This window comes from Poeciliopsis prolifica, unplaced genomic scaffold (genome assembly GCF_027474105.1).
Source record: "Poeciliopsis prolifica strain line A6 unplaced genomic scaffold, Auburn_PproV2 SCAFFOLD109, whole genome shotgun sequence".
NCBI lineage: Eukaryota > Metazoa > Chordata > Actinopteri > Cyprinodontiformes > Poeciliidae > Poeciliopsis > Poeciliopsis prolifica.
Genome location: NW_026562484.1, coordinates 232238 through 249806, shown reverse-complemented (window position 1 = coordinate 249806; position 17569 = coordinate 232238). Strand labels below are relative to the sequence as shown.

The window sequence follows — 17569 nt, the reverse complement described above, 5'->3', positions numbered from 1 at the left end:
AGAAGCTCTTCAGTCCGGTTTCATTTGGACGTTGTGGTGGACTCATGTCTTCTGTTGTCCATCTATGGACGTCCTTGGACAGAAGCGTCTTTGCTGCCATTCTTGCAGCGCTGCAAGCTCTGCTCAGGTTGGTGTTGATAAATTATGATATTTGCATCCAAATTGTTGGAAATGACCCAAAATCTTTGTCTTCAAGCTGCTGGACTCTGAAGTATTTTTCTGTCGGGTGTCCCGTTTCCTCCGTAAACCTGCAGCCTGCAGGCGGTAATCTGACTCTGAGCGTCAGATTACCGCCAGATTAAAATAACACACCATGTCCAAACAGGCTCTGTAGTTTTATGCCATATTTACTTTGAACCATCAGTGTTCATGAAAACACTGAAATATTCTCTCATGAATTTAGTTTCTTTATTTCACTTTTATTCATTTATTTATGAATTATATTTTTACAATTTAATTCATAGAATAATGTCTTTTATATTCATTTATTCCATTGGTTGCATTTTCTTCATTCAAATAATATTCATTTTATTTTTTTTATATAATTTAACTTAATTTAATAGAGCTTTTTTTAAATCAGCTGCAGTCTTCTTTTAATTTTAGATTTTTTTTTAAAATGATTATTTGCTCTAGATGTACTAGTTTTACTTAATGCATTAAACCAATTTTTCATTAAGTTTTTTGTTTTAATTAGTTTATTTAATATATATAATCAATATAATTTTGTTCAGACTGTAGTGAATAATGGTTAGTGCTAATTTAAAAGTACAAAACTCAGTGTTACTGGTACAAAACCAGTAAAAGACTGGTTTATTTTGAAATACTTTATAAGTTTATTCACTTGAGTTTTATGTATTTATTGTTTTTGATTTGAAGTTTTGTTTTGTCTTTTAAGTCAAAGTTTTCCCAGGGAAAACAAATAAATCATCTTAAATAAATTTCTTCAATAACAAACTGATATTAAATTGTTTCCTTAGCAACTGATTAACTTATACAGGCGTTCCTTTTATAACTTTAGCTCAGATAATATCCTTCATACTATTTTATTAACATCAAAACTAAAATGAATCCTGAATGTCTCCATTTTATTGTGCAGATAATTAACCGAAACCTTTTTCCACAGCGAAGCTCCACCTGCTGCGTTCCCACAGAAACAAACATCAGCTGCGGTCAAACATGATGCTGAATATTTCAGCAGCCTGGTCACATGACGCCGGGCTGCAGGACTAAAGCCACTCTGCAGCGCCGCGGCTCAGACCCGCTCGGCTGCAGGACGGAGACGGCCAGTGAGTATTTACCTGTGTGCTCAGGTGTGCTGCTGCTGCTGCTGCTGCTGCTGCTGCTGTTGCTGCTGCAGCTGCAGCTGTTTATTCTGCTGCGGTTTGTCGCAGGTGTTTCTGTTTTATCACCTGGAGGGTGAAGCTGCACTTTAACGGGACCAGAAGTTGGTTTGTTGTAGTTTTCCGCTGTGAAATTTGATCCACGGCGTCATTAAAGTTTCAGAGGCCGAGTCTCACTCTAGTGGGTCAGAAGAACAGCGGAGCAGGGGAACCAACTGGGCCCACTGGGACCCAACTGTTCACAGAACCAGAACCCCGATGGCAGCACTCAATATTGGTTCTGCAAATTCTGAATATTTTGCTGGTTTTAAAGCACAAATGAAGGTGGATTTTACCACAATGTGGGTTTATTACATATAAAGCCATAATTATTTTCATGTAGAAAATCCTCCATAATTCTCCAAATCCTGCAGATCTTCTAACCGCTGAGGATCCTGTCAGTAAACACAAACAAGATGCATTGTTGATCTTTGTGCTAGAAAACAACAACTGAGGAGGAAGAGAAGAAGATGATGAAGTCCAAAACTACAAGGAGGAGGAACAGGAACACCTGGACTCTGGTTTTGTTGCTGAACATTTTCTGAACTGATGGAGAAACAGGCACAAGCAATAAGCTTTGAAATGTATTGACTAAAATTATACAGAACAAACAGCAAATAAGTTTCATATTATTGTAAAATAATAAATAAAAATCCAGCAAGTCCCAGGATGTTAAACCAAAGGCTGAAAGGAACCAAACAGACTTGAAATAAAAGTAAAATCATCTCAGCAAGGAGCGAGAAGAGTTGGAAACACTTCTAGGCTTTTGCTGAACTGGAACCAGTTCAGGAATGTGTTAATGGAAACCAGCAGAACCGCTCCGTTCCAGCAACCTCTGTCTGAAATCCATCTGAGCGTTCAGTGAATTTCTCCAGATTTACCACAACATGTCGTTTTGTGTCTTCATAGCTTCTCCCCTCTTCCTCTGGGTTCTGGGAGCTGGTTCTGGTGCGGTCCGGATGAGTCCGGCGCGATGGCAGGCAGGCTGTGAAGCTCGTTAGCATCGGCAGGTGATCAGCAGGTGGAGCGATGGCGGCGTGGCTGGGTCGGCTGTCGCCGGGCGAGGCCTGGTTCGCCGTGAGCTCCCGCCTGCTGAGGACCAAACCCGTGGGCTCCATGGGCCACGGCGCTGACGGCCTCACCGAGCTGCCGGAGGGCTCCGCCGCGGGGCTGGCCAAGGTCCTCACCACCCTGGACCTGGTGTCGCTGGGCGTGGGCAGCTGCGTGGGCACCGGGATGTACGTGGTGGCCGGGCTGGTCGCCAAGGCGATGGCCGGGCCGGGGGTCATCCTGTCCTTCATCATTGCGGCGGTGGCGTCCATATTGTCAGGTAAACGGCCTGAACCAGGATGGAAACTCAGAGATCACTTCAAAATGAACTTTTACCAACAAAACCAACCGATTATAGAAAAATAAAAGAATTGGCAGGCAGAGAAACTTTATTATGTAGTTCAGTTTCATGTAAACAATAAAATGAAAGTTATTTTGTAAGGATTAAATATATCAGGAAAATTAGAAATCAGAAATAAAACAAATGTACAAATAAGATTAAATGTTTTGAAACACTAATTTCTAAGTTTATAGCAGCTAACTGCGGTAATGCTAATCCCAGCTTTTATGGTTTTATCTATAAGTGAAACCTTTATAATTTTGTTCTTTACATCCGTCATAACAATGCTACAATCAGTAATATTTTTGTCAATCTGATACTCTTCTAACTTCCTGTTTCAGCTAGCTGGGTTACAGTGCTAATGCTAGCTTGAACAAAAAAACAGAAAAGGTTTTTTTATTCCTTGGTATGTCAGCTGAGAGGTCTAAGAGATCTGCAAGCTTTCCCAGCTGTTGTAGCAGCTAGCTTTGCTTTTGGGTTTGTAATTTTCAGTTATGTCACTTCTCCTTTTTACCCAAGATGTTTCCACTGTCTTTTATCTGATATTTATTTGGGGACCATCTTATTGGAGTTTGTTGAACTTTGTTAAAGTCTTGTACAGATATTAAGATATAATATTTTGCCTAATTACTGTCTTTCGTTAGTAACTTTTGGATGCTTTTGTCAGAACTTGAATTAATATGTTGTCATGTTTCTGTGTTTTCCGTGAAGGAGTTTGCTACGCAGAGTTTGGAGTTCGGGTTCCTAAAACGACAGGCTCGGCCTACACATACAGCTACGTGACGGTCGGCGAGTTTGTGGCGTTTTTCATCGGCTGGAATCTGATCCTGGAGTATCTGATCGGCACGGCGGCCGGGGCGTCGGCCCTCAGCAGCATGTTCGACTCGCTGGCCAATCACAGCATCAGCAACTACATGATAACACACCTGGGCACGCTCAGAGGACTCGGTCAGTGACTGCAGCTCATTAGCGATGCTGGAGTTGGTTCTGATCCAGAAAGTCATTCGTTCTCTTCCTGTGTGTTTCAGGTAAAGGTGAGGACACGTATCCCGACCTGCTGGCCCTGTTCATCGCCCTGCTGGTCACAGCGATCATCGCCCTCGGTGTGAAAAACTCGGTGGGGTTCAATAACGTCCTGAACGTGGTGAACGTCGTGGTCTGGGTCTTCATGATCATCGCCGGGCTCTTCTTCCTGTCGGCCAGCAACTGGGAGGGCGGCAGGTTCCTGCCGTACGGCTGGTCCGGGGTGAGACCTTCACACGGTCACCATGCAAGATCAGAAATTACTAAACAATATTTCACAGCTACTTTAGTTTTAACTTAAAGAAGGACATTTTTAAAAGACATGGGAAACTCTTGAAAGTACAGCAGCGTGTTCAGACCATTGCAGATAGGAAAAAGGAGGATATTTCTGACAAGAAATCTCAGACATTTTCTAGAAAAAAACAAAACATTTCTGAGTTTGGAAAGTCAAAAAATTTATAGAAAAAAATCCTCAGAAAATTTGAGATTAATTTCAGAAATTTTTAGAAAGAACTTGGAAATTTAAGTTTCAAAAGCAAAAGATTTGTGTATTTTTTTTTAGAAAATATTTAACTTTTCTAACTGAAATTTTCATGTTTTCTAGAACATTTCAGAGATTTACCTCAAAATTATTGACTTCAAACTTTCAAAATTTCTGATATTGTTTGGTGGAAATGTTTTACTCCTTCTCTTTTTATCTAATAGTCCAAAATGCTTAAATATCTTTATTTACACATTTAACTGGACTGGAAACAATCCAGTAAAATTTCCCTTCATGCACTTTCAGACTATTGGAAGCCGTTTTAATGTTGCTCACGTTGACAACAGTTGTCAGTCTTGGCCATCTTTTGTTTGAAAGTGTCTCATTTTTGCTCCTGATTTTTTGTCTCTCTGAAGGTTCGATGCTTTTTTTACATTTGACCTACAAATGTTGAAGGTTTTAGCAGTTTCTGTCATTTTCCCTGTTCAGGTGATGAAAGGTGCAGCTACGTGTTTCTACGCCTTCATTGGGTTTGACATCATCGCAACGACTGGAGAGGAGGCGAAAAATGCCAACACATCCATCCCTTACGCCATCACCGCCTCGCTGGTCACCTGCCTCACCGCCTACGTCTCGGTCAGTTCACTGATCTCTGAACCTAAGAAACGCGTCGTCTCTTCCTGACAGCGAGGTTCAAAACGCTGCTTGCTGGGTTTTTTATTAGGTTTAGGGGCAAATAACTTTCTCCCATTAGAAAACAGGTTTTGTATTGACTCTGGTTTCTTGTTGATTTCTTAAAATTAAAAACTCAATACTTTTTCACAGTTCTGTCTTTTACAGTCACTGCTCTAATGCAGATCTGAAATTGTTCTGGTATGTGGAGACTTGAGCCTGATAATCCTGTAATCTTGATCCTTTAACCTCTTGAACTTTTCCAGGTTTTAGTGGACTCTAGTTTTGAATATGATTTGGTCTCAACCTCACAGGACTTGATCTTGATGAACATCGGTCCTAATCTGGATCTACACTGGATGCAGTCTTGATTTAGTCTGGTTCTGGTCTGGTTCTGATCTGGTTCTGGTCTGGGTCTGGTTCTGGTCTGCTTCTGGTCTGGTTCTGGTCTGGTTCTGGTCTGGTTCTGGTCCCAGCCTCGAAGAAGTCAGAACTTGTCAACACTCTGGTATTGATTTTGGTTTGTCTAAACCCCCTAAAGTTTCATTTAGCCTTTTTCTTGACCTTGACTTGACCTTGGCCTGTTGAACTCTTGGTATTGAGTCGTTGGTTTAGCAGAACCGGGTTTTGAACTTAGCCCAGAAGCTTTTAAAACCTTTATCTTGTGTATCTTAGGACTTGGTCTTGTATTTCTGATCTTGCTGTGTTAATGTCTTGTTTTGCCTTGATATTCAAAATCTGAACTGGGTCTGAATGCTTTGAATGTTTAGTCTCTGACTGGTCCTCATTTCTGTTTTTAAAGGTTTTGTTGGCTCTGGTGGCCTTTATATGCTAATGAAAAGAGACATTCCTCGCCAGGCCGGGAATCGAACCTGTGACCACCACCACCAGGGGAGCCGAGCCACAGGGACTCGGGCCCTGTGGCTCGGCTCCCCTGACTGGTCCTGGTTTCTGAGCAGTTTTCTGCTTCCCTCCAGGTGAGCGTGATCCTCACTCTCCTGGTTCCCTATAACCTGATCGATGGATCCGCTCCACTCATGGAGATGTTTGCTGATCACGGCTTCATGTGGGGGAAATACACGGTGGCTGTTGGCTCCATAGCTGGACTCACTGTCTCACTGCTGGGCTCCTTGTTCCCGATGCCAAGGGTCATCTACGCCATGGCCCGCGATGGACTGTTGTTCAGGTGAAGACTCAGCTGAAGCACTCCAACATCATACAACTAAAGCTAATTTTCAGTTTGTGTGTATTTGCAGGTTCCTGACGCATGTCTCAGCTCTAACACACACTCCAGCGGTGGCGTGTGTGGTGTCGGGAAGCTTGGCGGCCGTTCTGGCCCTCCTGGTGAGCCTCCGGGATCTGATCGAGATGATGTCCATTGGCACGTTGCTGGCTTACACTCTGGTTAGTGTGTGTGTGCTGCTACTTCGCTACCAGCCCGACAAAGAGACAGACACACACCAGTTTATCTCAGAGGAAGACGTGGACATCAAGGACGTTGACGGTGAACCTACCAAAGACGACCACATCCTGTTGGAAAGCTCCGACCGTGACGGATCCTCCTACCACGCTGGAGGGACTGAAGGCGAGGCAGACGACTCGCATTTCCACACCGGACCTCCCTCTCTGTTCAAAAGACTTCTGGGCGGCCATTACTACACCCTGCGACTCCGGCTGGGAATCCCCGACTCAACGGCACGCCCAACCCCGCCTCCGGTCGCATCGTCACCAGATGCACCCTGTCCCTCTTCTTCATGTCCTTCCTCTTCTGGTCCACCATCATATTTGGTGTGGAGCAGGGCTCAGGCGCCGCAGCCGTGTTTTCTGGCCTGATGGCGACTCTGATGCTGGGATCACTGGCGAAGCTCCTGATGCTCATCATACAGCAGCCGGAGAGCAAGCAGAGGCTGCCCTACATGGCGCCGTGTGTTCCCTTCGTCCCTGCAGCGGCCATTTTGGTTAACAGTTACCTGATGCTGAAACTGTCCTCTCTCACCTGGGCCAGGTTCACTATCTGGTGTCTGATAGGTGAGTTCAAACCTTCAGATTGTTCATTTTAGACTCGAAATGTAGCATGAAACCCTTCCAACATGTCAGTACACAATGCTGCACACAGAGGAAATCATTTGATTTAAAGGAACTTTAAGTCATAAGTACTTAGTTACATTCAGTTGTGAAATCAGTTGAGTCTTATTTCCTCATTTTGTGGTACTTAAAGTGTCTTTTTACCTTTTAATTTGAGGGTTAGAATAAGTAGATCATATTTTGGGGCAAACCCAAAAGTGGGCGGAGTCAGAAACCGTCCAATCAACAGTCCGTTTGTATTTCTGTCATGCAGAATTTGAGTTGCACGCATGTTTCTTCAAAACTGTATCTAACAAAATATCACATTTAAATGTTTCTTTGAAGTTGCAATACCACAAATAAAAAATGTGATTTGTTATATTGTGCAGCTACTTGAAAAAGTTTTGTCCACCAGGTGGCAGCACTGGCATTAAACGTCAGAATGAATTAACTTGTTAAAAACGATAAGTTGTGACTGATTTCGGACACCAGTTTCTGACAGTGTTAAACATTTTATAAAATTTCAGATGTTTTTCTAGACCATTATTCTATAAAATGTTGGTAAATAATTCAAAAACCAGAGTTTGTTAAACCTCTGCCTGTTTCCTCAGGCCTGCTGATCTACGGCTGCTACGGCGTCTGGCACAGCACCTTGGAGCTGGACGCCCGCGAGCAGCAGGCCCACGCCAGCTCCTACCGTCGCTACGACGACAACCTGGACGACACCTTCTCCCCTGACGACGACCTTTGTCCCCAGGAGCAGGACGAGAGGCCCTACCAGGGCTGGTCCGCCCCGGAGGAGAGCCGGCACCGCCACCAGAACCAGAACCTGGGCCAGGAGGAGGAGCCGTATGAGAGCCAGGGAGAGGATGACGGGGACCAGCAGGGGTACCAGTCTGGAGCCGGAGTCCAGAACCCGACCGGAACCAGCAGGTCCAGGGGACGGACCAACTTTGGGTTTAATGATGAAGATGACTGAAAGCTTAAAGGGCGGGATTAGGTGCATATCGAATATGAGTGAACAGAAATTTAATTAGTAATTTGGTCTCTATCTCTTTAAAATTTCTCCCTCTTTCTGAAGCTCCGCCTCCAGGAAGTCATCCCAACATGGCTCCTCTTTAACCCTTTAACGTTTTCACCAGTGCTGCTCTGAGCTGTAATGCACAGCTCCTCCAGATGTTTGCTAATTCCTGCTGGCTAGTCTGCAGGAGCTCGGGGGAGGGGCTGCGCCTCGAAGGCGGGGCTAGATGCAACCAGGCGTTTTTCTATCTCCATGGAGATTGAGGTATTTCTCAAACATACAGGAATCAAGAAGATTTTACATGATGCTGCCCCTTTAACAGCGATAAAAGTCTTTGCAGATGAAACAGACAGAAGTTTCACTAAACCAAGGCAGCCATCTTTTGGTTTGCTCCATGTTGACGGACATGACGGGCTCAAACTGAGCCTCTGAGACCAACAACAGTCTGGTTTAAAGAAGAATCATCATCGTCTCTGAGCAGAAACATCCTGACAGGAAAACACTGAGTGTCTTTATGCTTTACAGAAACTGAACAGAAAACTGACACCTGACTGAAGCTCTTATGACGCCATCTGTCTTTCTTTGTGTGAATAATCAGGTCAGGTATGGACTGCTTCACCCAGCTCCAATTTATTTATAATTTTCTTTATTTAGCTGCGTCTCGGTCAGAAGTGCTTTTGCTTGATGTTCGGTTATGACTGGTTTTGTTGGTTGTGTTTTTTCCTTTAACCTTCCTCTGCGTTTTGATTGACGGGTTCTGACTGGTTCTGTTTCTGCTGGAGGTTTCCTGTTGAAGGTTTCTTTCCACTGTCGCCACATGCTTGCTCAGGAGGCAGGATTACTGCTCACGGTGTTTCCCAGCATTCATATGATTTTAATTAAATGATCAACTTTGATTTTCTTGCAGAAATATTGACAGAACTTGAAGTTCAAATTTATTTTTGTCATTTTATGTTCAGTGGAAATGCAGCAACTGTTGCTTTGCAGAAATCAGAACCAGCCTATAATCTATTGATCGATGGATTGATGATGGATCATCATAAAGGAAGAACTGATTGTTTGTTTTGTCTAATATTTCCAAACTGATTAATCAGAACAGTATGAATAATAATTTACAAGGCAATTTCATTTAAATACGGATGGATGGATGGATGGATGGATGGATGGATGGATGGATGGATGGATGGGATGGATGGATGGATGGATGGATGGATGGATGGATGGATGGATGGATGGATGGATGGATGGATGGATGGATGGGATGGATGGATGGATGGATGGATGGATGGATGGATGGATGGATGGATGGAAGCAGCAGCTCAGCCCTCTGATGCGTTCGGGGCTCTGATGCGTTCGGGGCTCTGATGCGTTCGGGGCTCTGATGCGTTCGGGGCTCTGATGCGTTCGGGGCTCTGATGCGTTCAGGGCTCTGATGCGTTCGGGGCTCTGATGCGTTCGGGGCTCTGATGCGTTCGGGGCTCTGATGCGTTCGGGGCTCTGCATACTTTGGATGTTTTCCTGCTTGGAAACATCTGATTTTAATCATCCACATCATGAAAATCTCCTGCAGAGACTCAGAAAATAATTCAGTTTGATGGAGATGCACTAACGTTCTGTATTTAATAAAGTTGGATTGAAGTAATAAAGTCAATTGTAAGCAGATTTTTCAGCACCAAAGTAGTTTTTTGTGTAAAAGTTATGAAATATTTACAGAGAACCAAAAAAGACTGTTAGTTATTTTGACCTTTTTTTCACCAGACAAAACAATCAGAATAATTTATTATTTACGATGTTAGAATGAAAGAAAGAAACAAAGCAAATCATTTTAACATGTTTTAACTTTAATAAAGTCTCCATTCGCATCAAGTTGCTGTTGCTCCATTAACAGATCACAGTCTGGGGCCACACAGTCAGCCCACGGTCCACAAATGGCCCCTGGGCCACATGTTGGACACCCAGGTCCAAAGGACAGGACTTCAGAACATCTCTGGTTGTGTTGCTGCGTCATGAATTAACTTTCCCCACCAACCTTTTGAAATTATGTTTTTGTGAGCAGAAATTAACAAATGAATGTGAAAAATGTTATTTTAGCTCAAATCAAACTGAGACAGTATTTTAAGGTAAAACTTTTATTTCTGAATCATTTCAAGAAGAAAGAATTATACATTTTGTTTAAAGTAATGTCGATATAAAAAGTGGAAGAAAAAAAACCTGACACAGCAATATTTAGCATTAAAATATACCTAAGCTAACTTATGTAAGAATCAGCACAGAAAGTTATTAAAATCTAAATGAATAAAGCTCAAATGTAAAACAATATGGCAATGATTTAAAACATTGATATAGAAAGATCTTCTGAATGTGTTTAATCTGCTGGATTTGTGTAATCTTGACATGAAAACTGGAATTCATTAAACTTTCCTGCAGTGAAACATTTTGTGCAGCTGAAAGTTCATAAATGGAACCGAGACTTCAGGTCATTCCTCCTGCTGTCCAATCAAGTAACTCTGTTACCTTTAGTTGTTAAAAATGCCATTCATATTGAGAATGACTTGACTTCCTGATTTAATGCCTTGTTATTGGTCCTCTGTCTCTTTAAGAAGCTCCTGGTTTTTCTGAAACTCCGCCTTCAGAAAGTCATCGCAACATGGCTCCTCTATTAACCCTTTCACAACGTTTTTCCAGCGTTGCTCTGAGAAGTAGCTCATACTTCTCACCTGCAGCTCAACCAGGTGTTTGCTAATGGCTGCTGGCTAGTCTGAAGGGGATAGGTGAATGGTTGCCATGGAGATCACAGGATTTCGCAAACATGCATGAAGAATTAAAGTAACAGTGCAAGTATGTTTTTGATGAGAGATTATAACATGATATAAACTCAAAAATGATTTGGCCTGATACTGCCCCTTTAACTAGAATTATGTTTTTTAATTTGCATTTCTTTGCTATATTTCCCCAAAAGGCTTCTGCGATTTTAGAGCATTAACTGATCGAAATCAGGCATTTGTGATGCGTTCAAAGCTTTTTGGTTTAATTTCTTATCCAATGAAACTTTTTACTGATGATCCGGCCTCCGGTCAGTAGGTGGCAGCAGCGTTCAGAGTAACCAACAGCCTGTTAGCGGAGAGAGGATGGAGGATAAGCTGATATCTGAGTTTCTGGGCTGTAGGAGGACGGATCCACAGGCACAACATGCAGAAAGAACCAGGATGTGAACCCAGAACCTTCTGACTGGAACTGAAACATTTCTGATCCAACTTTACTCGATGGATCGGTTTGAGCAGAGAAACAATATCAGAGTAATAAAATAGCTTAAAGCTAAAGAATCTGATGGATACATAAAGCTAGCGATGCACCGATCCACTATCGGTATCGGTATCGGTCCAGATATTAAAGAAATTCTAGATCCAGCATCAGTGACAATGTGCCTGGTTGACAAGTGCAGATCTATTTGGCCTAATTCTATGTTTGGTGGCAACATGCTCTATTATTTTAGGTTATATTTATAATTTTTATTGCACTTTCTGAGCCATTTAAAGGTTTATTTCAGTTTGTTTTATATTTTTATAATCCTAATTTTACTGATCAAATTTAAATTATGTTTTAAATTTTAAAGCTGTAGTATGTAACTTTTATCAAGAAATATGTTTCTACATATTTGTTAAAAAGATCAACATCCTCCCTGATCTATTAGTGCTGTCAATCATCCGTATGTACTCGCTGCTCATAGTGGAGAAACAGCTGTTTCAGCAGGACGAGCAGCACAAAGTTACTCACTGAGCAGAACCCACATTTACAGTTCAGAACATTTATGTCTTTGTTTCTAAAAAGAAATGGTTTTAGTCAGTCAGGCACATTTTTCACTCCTCATACCGAAGCTCAGATATGAATTTTGAAAGGTGGGTCGGTGCGTCGGGTCGCCCCTCACACCCGCTCAGTCTTGGCGTGGTTGGCGGAGCGGTCTGCGGAGCGGTCTGCGGAGCGGTCGACCTCCCGGGCGGTTCCGCCCCGCCTGGAGTAGAAGAAGCTGTTCTCCCTGGACGGGTTGGTGATGAGGGCCACCTGGAGGCAGAGGATGACGGGCGCCGCCCAGCAGGCAGAGCCCGGCTCCCACCCAGCCCACGTACAGAGAGGAGCCGAAGGACATCAGGTGCTCGGCTTTGTTGGCTCCGATGGGGAACCAGACGGTCGCTACGCCTCCAAACACAGCTGTGACAACGAGGGACAGACCATCAGTTTCATATTTGTGGTCCGGAGGGAACTGTCCGTCTCATCCAGCAGGAAATGGATGGACTGGACCAGATGATGATGGACTGGACCAGATGATGGACGCGTTAACATGTCCTCCAGCTGCTCTGCAGTCAAAAAGCTGAAAGTAAAGCTGGAATCTGCAGATTATCATCCAGCTGCACATCAAACCAAAGCTGGAGTTTTACCTGCATTAAGCTTTGAACAGTTTCCAGCCTCTCAGACCAGCAAGCAGGAAAAAATACCATCTGCTGAAATCTGGTTTCACTCAGGAGGAAATGAATCATTTTCCTTCTCAACTCCAGATTTTTATCACAACCAGCAGCCGAAAGTTGGTCCAATTAAATCCTAATGAATTCAACTAAAGTTTGTTTTTACAGTGAATACTTTAACTGTTCCCTGTGAATGGACTGGAGTCTTCCTCACCCATGATGATGAAGATGGCCCCGCCCACCTGGGTGCGGCGCTTCTTAACGGTGGTGGAGGAGTTGCTGGGCAACCGAATGCAGGGCATGGACATGAGGACCAGCAGCATCGCCGGGACGCCGAGGAGGCAGGCGGCGATCATCAGGGCGCGGGACACCTGGACGTACGCTGCGGACAGGGAGAGGGTTCTGGTTACTGGGAGCACTGGGAGCACTGGGAGCACTGGGAACACTGGTAACACTGGGAGCACTGGGAACACTGGGAGCACTGGGAACACTGGTAACACTGGAGCACTGGGAACACTGGTAACACTGGGAACACTGGTAACACTGGGAGCACTGGGAACACTGGGAACACTGGTAACACTGGGAACACTGGGAACACTGGGAGCACTGGGAACACTGGTAACACTGGGAACACTGGGAACACTGGGAGCACTGGCACACTGGGAACACTGGGAACACTGGGAGCACTGGGAACACTGGGAGCACTGGGAACACTGGGAGCACTGGGAACACTGGGAACACTGGAACACTGGGAACACTGGGAGCACTGGGAACACTGGGAGCACTGGAACACTGGGAGCACTGGGAACACTGGTAACACTGGTAACACTGGGAACACTGGGAGCACTGGAGCACTGGGAACACTGGGAGCACTGGGAACACTGGGAGCACTGGGAACTGGTAACACTGGTAACACTGGGAACACTGGGAGCACTGGGAACACTGGGAGCACTGGGAACACTGGGAGCACTGGGAACACTGGGAACACTGGGAGCACTGGGAACACTGGGAACACTGGGAACACTGGGAGCACTGGGAACACTGGGAACACTGGGAACACTGGGAGCACTGGGAACACTGGGAGCACTGGGAACACTGGTAACACTGGTAACACTGGGAACACTGGGAGCACTGGGAACACTGGGAACACTGGGAACACTGGTAGCACTGGGAACACTGGGAGCACTGGGAACACTGGGAACACTGGAACACTGGGAACACTGGGAGCACTGGGAACACTGGGAACACTGGGAACACTGGAGCACTGGGAACACTGGTAGCACTGGGAACACTGGTAACACTGGTAACACTGGGAACACTGGGAGCACTGGGAACACTGGGAACACTGGGAACACTGGTAGCACTGGGAACACTGGGCACTGGGAACACTGGGAACACTGGGAACACTGGGAGCACTGGGAGCACTGGGAACACTGGGAACACTGGGAGCACTGGGAACACTGGGAGCACTGGGAACACTGGGAGCACTGGGAACACTGGGAACACTGGGAACACTGGGAGCACTGGGAACACTGGGAACACTGGGAGCACTGGGAACACTGGGAACACTGGGAGCACTGGGAGCACTGGGAGCACTGGGAGCACTGGGAACACTGGAACACTGGGAGCACTGGGAACACTGGTAACACTGGGAGCACTGGGAACACTGGGAGCACTGGGAGCACTGGTAACACTGGGAACACTGGTAACACTGGGAACACTGGGAACACTGGTAACACTGGGAGCACTGGGAACACTGGGAGCACTGGTAACACTGGGAACACTGGTAACACTGGGAACACTGGGAACACTGGTAACACTGGGAGCCACTGGTAGCACTGGGAACACTGGGAGCACTGGGAACACTGGGAACACTGGGAACACTGGTAACACTGGGAACACTGGTAACACTGGGAGCACTGGGAACACTGGGAGCACTGGGAACACTGGTAACACTGGGAACACTGGTAACACTGGAGCACTGGTAACACTGGGAACACTGGGACACTGGGAGCACTGGTAACACTGGGAACACTGGGAGCACTGGGAACACTGGGAACACTGGTAACACTGGTAACACTGGGAACACTGGGAACACTGGGAGCACTGGTAACACTGGGAGCACTGGGAACACTGGTAACACTGGGAGCACTGGGAACACTGGGAACACTGGGAGCACTGGGAACACTGAACACTGGTAACACTGGCCTAACACTGGGAACACTGGGAGCATTGGAACACTGGTAACACTGGGAACACTGGAAACACTGGGAGCACTGGTAACACTGGGAAACACTGGGAACACTGGGAGCACACTGGTAACACTGGGAACACTGGGAGCATTGGGAACACTGGGAACACTGGGAACACTGGTAACACTGGAACACTGGGAACACTGGGAGCACTGGGAACACTGGGAGCACTGGTAACACTGGGAACACTGGTAACACTGGGAACACTGGTAACACTGGGAGCACTGGTATCACTGGGAACACTGGGAGCATTGGGAACACATGGGAACACTGGTAACACTGGTAACACTGGGAACACTGGGAACACTGGCAGCACTGGGAACACTGGGAGCATTGGTAACACTGGGAACACTGGTAACCTGGGAACACTAGGTAACACTGGGAACACTGGTAACACTGGGAACATGGGAGCACTGGGAACACTGGGAACACTGTAACACTGGGAACACTGGTAACACTGGGAACACTGGTAACACTGGAGCACTGTATCACTGGGAACCACTGGGAGATTGGGAACACTGGAACACTGGTAACACTGGTAACACTGGGAACACTGGGAGCACTGGTATCACTGGAACACTGGGAGCATTGGGAACACTGGGAGCACTGCCGTAACACTGGTAACACTGGGAACACTGGGAGCCTGGGTAACACTGGGAGCACTGGTAACACTGGAACACGGAGCATTGGGAACACTGGGGGGAACACTGGTAACACTGGTAACACTGGGAACACTGGAACACTGGGAACACTGGGAGGTACGTCTCAAACCATCAACATCTCGTCAAACTGCTGCATTAACATGTTTTCAGTGAATTTATTCTCATATTATTATTTAGAACAACGTTTGGATTTAAAACTCATTATTCGTTAATCTGAGCAAAACCTTCAGATCCAGAATCATTTGCATATTTTCAGTTTGACTCCACAAAGTTTTGACTCGTTGACAAAATAAGAACCAAAAACAAAAATTTAAGGAACTGGAGACGCTATATTTTATTTTAACCAAAAATCCAAAAACCTGAAGCTTTTTGACGGTTTTGAAAAAATAAACTGGAGATGAAAAAATGTTTTCCAGTTTGAATCATTTTAAGAAAATATTTTATCAAATGTATAAAAAATCACACAATAATTTACAAACTGACCCAAAGAACTGAAAAGACTTTCTGCTGTTGTTTGACAGTCAATCAATTAGCAACTAATCAATTAATCAATTAACTTGATTGTAAGTTCAATAATTCCATTCTGATGATAATTTATTTATTTCTGTTTATTTATTGTTTTTGGTTTTAATTTGGATATTTTAAATATTTTCCAGTTCCAGAGAATAGTTAAAATTTATCTCTGACGGAGTCAATCAGAACCAGAACAGGTTCCAATCAGAACCAGGCTCCAATCAGAACCAGGTCCTAATCAGAACCAGGTCCCAATCAGAACAGGTCCCAGTCAGAACCAGGTTCCAATCAGAACCAGGTCCTAATCAGAACCAGGCTCCAATCAGAACCAGGTCCCAGTCAGAACAGGTCCCAATCAGAACCAGGTCCCAATCAGAACCAGGTCCCAATCAGAACCAGGTCCCAGTCAGAACAGGTCCCAGTCAGAACCAGAACCAGAACCAGGCTCCAATCAGAACCAGAACCAGAACCAGGTCCAGTCAGAACGGTCCCAATCAGAACCAGGTCCCAGTCACCAGGTTCCAATCAGAACCAGGTCCTAATCAGAACCAGGCTCCAATCAGAACCAGGTCCCAGTCAGAACCAGGTCCCAATCAGAACCAGGTCCCAATCAGAACCAGGTCCCAATCAGAACCAGGTCCCAGTCAGAACCAGGTCCCAGTCAGAACCAGGTCCCAATCAGAACCAGGCTCCAATCAGAACCAGGTCCCAGTCAGAACCAGGTCCCCAATCAGAACCAGGCTCCAATCAGAACCAGGTCCCAATCAGAACCAGGTCCCAGTCAGAACCAGGTCCCATCAGAACCAGAACCAGAACCAGGCTCCAATCAAACCAGGTCCCAGTCAGAACCAGCAGCTCACCCGGCAGTGAGAACATCTGGTCCAGAGTCACGCAGTGGTACAGGGCCGGCGACACCACGCACTCGGCCCACAGGCCGCGGATCCCAGCTCGTCTATGCGCAGGCAGGTGGCCACCGAGTAATCGCACGTCCGGACCCAGTCGTTGGTCGCCGTGGCGAAGATGAGCCGACCCAACCCGCGCAGCTCCCCCCGACGCCAACCAGCTGCCTGCAGACGTGCGCCATGGAGACCCGAACAATACAACGTTTGATCTTCCTGAGGCTTTTTGTTATTCCTGTGTCCAGGAAACAAAAACTTATCCAAAGTAACCGGATAAATAAAACTTGTTCTTCTGCGTAATTCAGAAAATAAATTCTCCTGAAGACGCTTTTCCCCGACTGAAAATGTTTCAAAAAGTCTGAAATGAAAGCAGCAGCTGCTGCAGCGTCGCGTCGCTCTGCGTTCCACAAGCAGAGAAACCGTAAGATTTATCTGAGGGTGTGGCGCCAACCTGCCCCCATCGCAACGCCAACCAGGGAAATCCAGATCCAAACAGGAACCAGATGGAGAGGAGAGGAGCAGCGCGCTGATCCGAAACATCTGGAGGGCAAAGGTCAGGAGCTGCATCTTCAGGAAGGAACTCAGACATGAATCCTAATCAGTTTCCTTCAGATGCAGGAGCTTCAAACCACAGAACATCAGGAACATCAGGAACTTCAGGAACATCAGGAACATCAGGAACTTCAGGAACTTCAGGAACATCAGGAACTTCAGGAACATCAGGAACTTCAGGAACATCAGGAACTTCAGGAACTT

The 17569-nt window shown here is 45.5% G+C and overlaps 2 pseudogenes; one reads left to right on the top strand and one right to left on the bottom strand.

The window, feature by feature from the left end:
- The first annotated feature begins 2380 nt into the window (after window positions 1-2380).
- LOC129354401 (probable cationic amino acid transporter) lies at window positions 2381-7997 on the top strand (annotated as a pseudogene).
- Window positions 7998-9850: 1853 nt separating this feature from the next.
- Window positions 9851-17202, bottom strand: LOC129354412 (claudin-11-like; annotated as a pseudogene).
- Between the last annotated feature and the right edge of the window lie 367 nt (window positions 17203-17569).